This window comes from Macrobrachium nipponense, chromosome 24 (assembly GCF_015104395.2).
Source record: "Macrobrachium nipponense isolate FS-2020 chromosome 24, ASM1510439v2, whole genome shotgun sequence".
In the NCBI taxonomy this organism is placed as follows: Eukaryota; Metazoa; Arthropoda; class Malacostraca; order Decapoda; family Palaemonidae; genus Macrobrachium; species Macrobrachium nipponense.
This window is the reverse complement of record NC_061091.1, coordinates 78020270-78024727: the sequence shown is the minus strand read 5'-3', so window position 1 is coordinate 78024727 and position 4458 is coordinate 78020270.

Below are 4458 nucleotides of genomic sequence, written 5' to 3'. Positions count from 1 at the left end.
TTTTAAGGTATATATGTTGTACAAGAGTATTTTTGTATTTAGAGTTATAGATTTATTGCAGTTACTATAATGAATTACCTTTATTTTATTTAAACCTTTACAGATCACAGGTTAAGCCAATGCCCAACACAAATTCATAGTGTCCAATTGCAATCCCCTGTAGAATTCATGGATTATTATTATTATTATTATTTTTGGTCTATCACAGTGATCCAATTCGACTGGGTGGTATTTATAGCTGCCTGGGTCTGGGTGCATCCGCATCCTTAGAGTCCATCACTTTTCTTACTATGTATGCGGGGTTTCTAGGAGGCTCTCTGCGAGAGATACTGGAGCTACTTCAAACCTCCTAGTTTTTTCCAGATTCTTTTCCAGGGATCTTTGGACTCATTGCCTAGTGTTCCTATGAATATGGGTACAATTGCCACTGGCATATCCCATATCCTTCTTTCTTTCTATTTTCAGGTCTTGATACTTATCCATTTTTTCCTTTTCTTTCTCTTCAACTTGGTATCCCATGGTATTGCAACATCAATGAGTGACACTTTCTTCTTCATTTTGTCAATCAATATCACGTCTGGTCTATTCTGTTACCATAGTCCCATTATTATTGTTGTTATTATTATTACTATTATTTCTTATTATTATTATTATTATTATTATTATATTATTATTTATTATTATTAATACTGTTTTAAATCAGCAAGAATGAATACAGAATAACCCTCAGAAGCCTTTATAATCCACAATTGCAGAGAGTTCTCACATGGAACAAAAAGACTTAAAAATATTATAAATTTTATATTCCAATTCCAATTGGTACCTCAGGAGGACACTGGCATCCAGGTAGGAAATCAATATTCCAATACTGACAAAAACAAAACTGAAGCATCTGGCATTAATACCATCATCTTGGTAGACCAGTACATTAAGCTTTGCAAACAGTTGTTGAGCCAGCAGCTTTAGTGAATACGTTGAATGAAGATTCATATGTGTATGTACTCTTTGGATGGGTTTTCTTTATTCAAGGACTTAAGGCAAAATTCAGTGCCTACCTAACCCAGAGGTTCTCAACCTTTATTGCTTAGGGGCGCATTAATGATATATTCTGGACTGATGGCGCACCAACTCTACAGTCAGTGTAAGTTTTTATAAAAATTATTATATTATCTTGCTACATATTCAACTGACACAAAGGTATACACACTATGTAGGGCTACCTATAATATTAGTTCAAATATGTGTAATGGCTATGATAATGAAGTAGTAGTAGTGGTAGTAGTAGTAGTATAGTAATAGTAATAATAATGATAATAATATAATAATTGTTATGTAATTCTATTATTATTATTTCTAGTATATATGAAGATTAATGAGCACATGTTAATGATGTACAATATACTTCCAGTTGTAGATATTACATACCTGATTAAATGGGGACACATTGCGCCTTGTTGCATTTCTATTAATTCCTGGTACTGGAGGAGAATATGTCCTGTCTGACATTTGCACAAGTTTCTTTGCAGCACAAAAAAGGAATTGGACAGAGGAAAAATTATTTTCTGGGCAGAGAGAGAGACCTTGTGCCGCCTAGTAAAAACGCTCCTTATAGCATCATTTCTAAGTCAAAAACTGCTATAGCTATGACAGAGAAAAAAAGTTGCATGGAATGCCGGGGCATATGCCTAGCTCTGCTCCACCCACTATAGTGGTGTCTGTGCTATAGTATAGTAACTGGGGCGTGAAAAACCACTCTCGAGGTTCTCTTACAATTAGTTACTCCTCTCCTAACATCCCACGTTACTACGAGGGGCCGTTTCTACATCCCAGCTACGCCAGCCACCCTCTACTACCCATGGTACCTAAACTTCCCTCATAGCATCCCAAGCATTGAGACCAGTCTAGGTGAGGAAACAAAGGTGGGGTTCACTGGGCGGCACAGGTCTCTACCAGAAATAGATTTTGTCCTCTGTCAAAATCCCCTTTTCTGCGGGCTCAGCTCCGTGTCGCTGCGCGAAAATCCTTTAATGTCTATTATTTACTAGGGTAAATGTACTAACACATACCAGAGAATAAATAAAATAAAAAGAAAAAGGTCAGTGTAACGACTCGCTCACCTCAAGAGGGTGTCGGTATGAACACGTAGGCGACCGTTTGAAGACCACTACACGAGCCAAATGCAATAGAAATCTCCCACTACAAAAACACCTACAGAGGAGAGCGGACAACAGAGTGAGCGCAGATCGTATACTAATACTCCACCATGCTGCCGACTGCTGCGTCTCTGGTGGCCTCCTTTTCAGTTAGCGCAACGAGTCACTACGGCTTATTTCTCTCTGTGTTTTTTGTGCCCTTTCGTTGGATTTATCTATAATGGAGCGTGCAGCTAATCGCAGAAGCTAAGTTAAGTACTCAGATTTATGGTTTAGTTGGTTTTGGTTCCGGCCCTGAGTTCAGTATTTGCGTTTTTTATGTATTAAATACGACTCTGTGGTCGGGAAGATGGCAGCATGTTCGCCTCGTGGTGGGTTGTTTCTTGGTCTCCCAGTACCTTAGAACATCCCCTTGTCGTGTACTTTCTATATTAATTATCCGTTTTAACTAGGGTTACTGTTCTACTCAGGTTTTCATGCATATGCATGTCTTTTACCTGTTGTAGGTTCTTCCTTCCAGACCCTAGTCCCGCTCTTAGTATCGGCCTCTGACTAGCTTGAGTGGTAAGACTTTCCTTTAGGGTTAGTCGTACACTCCGGAATTCTTTTCTCCTACGATATTGTTTTCGCTTTTATTTATTGATTGTACATGTATTTTGTATGGTTAGGTTAGTTAGGCGTCTGGCATTAGCCTTAGGTCCTGGCTCATGAGGAGCCTATTCTACGCTCATCAGTTCGGTGCTTTCCTATTATGCTTCTCTCTGGTCAGATCGGTTTTGCACAGTGGGCCTATATGCCACTGCTTTTAGTCTCAGTTGCTTTCCCGATAAGCATCTCTCTGATCAGTGGTGTGTCCTAGGCTAGTTGTATTGTCTTTGGTCTTAAAGTACCTCGGATGTCACTACGCGTATCACGAGACCGCCAGAAAAAAAACGCCTGCCAGTCACTTCCCTCTCTCTCCCGCTCTTCCATAGATCGGGGCACGGCGTGGGCCCGGTCTGCCCAGGCCGTCGCTCCACATAATATGAGCCCTTGACTTCCCTCTCTCCCCCCAGGCGGAGGGGGTCAGGGAAGACGGGACAGACACAGGACTGGACTCGACCTCTTCCGGCTTCTTAGTCCGGCCGGTGTGGTAAATGTGGTGGGGTTATACTGGCCTTTTCTCCATCCCATCCGTTGCTCCTTGTCGCTCCGTGTTCGCTTGAGCCTGTGATGGCTTCTCGCTCTTTCACCACCTTACTCGGGCTCCTTTCATGACCGGATAGTCCTGGCATCCGCGGAGAGGTGTTAGTCCATCAGTAGAAGTGGACCGGAACATACAGGGTGTCCCTGCTAACTTTACGTATGCTGAGTTACTACACTCCGCTACGCACGGACTGGTCCGGTTCGTTTGAGTTTAGGTTTAAGTGTTATAGATTAAGACTAAGTTTACTCGTAAGTACCTTAAACCTTCCCCCCCTCCCTCGAGTTTTACCGGATCTTACCGGGCGATTATAGCCTATTAAGGCGAAGCAGGAGGGTTTAATTTTTTTTTTTTTATATTATTTATATACCCACAAATTTTTATATCCGAGCTCGGCTGCAACGGAGTGCTTCTGTCCTTTAGCTGTAAGTGATAGTCTTTAAGATACGCATGTGTCTTCCCACTGACGCGCCAAACAAACTTGAGCATAGGGATGCGCCGACCACACTTCAGGACCCATGTGGACACGAAGTTTGCCGGGTCCCATGCTCCATGCGCGACTCTGCAACGGGGACATCCAGGTCTTGGTACCTGAGACGTGTACCATATGTTATGATCTGGTGAGCCAGCTTTTAGAACGGGGGTAAGTATTCCCTCTCCGGTAGGATCGCCTCCGCTCGTTTTATGCTTAAAGTTTTCATCAATTTCACTTAACTACGGCATCATAAGTTTAAGTTATACTTAAGTTAGTTTAAGTGATTCTTAAATCTAATCTAGCCCTCTTCTTACCCAGGCGCCGCAGTGAGGGATACGCCTGGCAACCATTGCGGGGGGGAGCCGGCGTCGGCGGTTTTGGGAAGAACACGCGCAAAGGGTATGCTCCTACATCTTAGAGAATGCGGTTAGGACACTGTTAAATCTATCCCCGGAGGCAAGGCGACAGGATACGTCGATCCCAGTAGAGGCGCCCCCCGACACTTCCGCCTCTCAAACAACAGTGGCGCCTCATTAACGGACCAAAGACCAGGCAATCTCCCACGGACGTCGCGACTGTTTTTAGAATTAATGGTGAGAAAACCTATGTGTAGGTGGTAGACGACATGTTCGGTCGAGGTAAGTAGG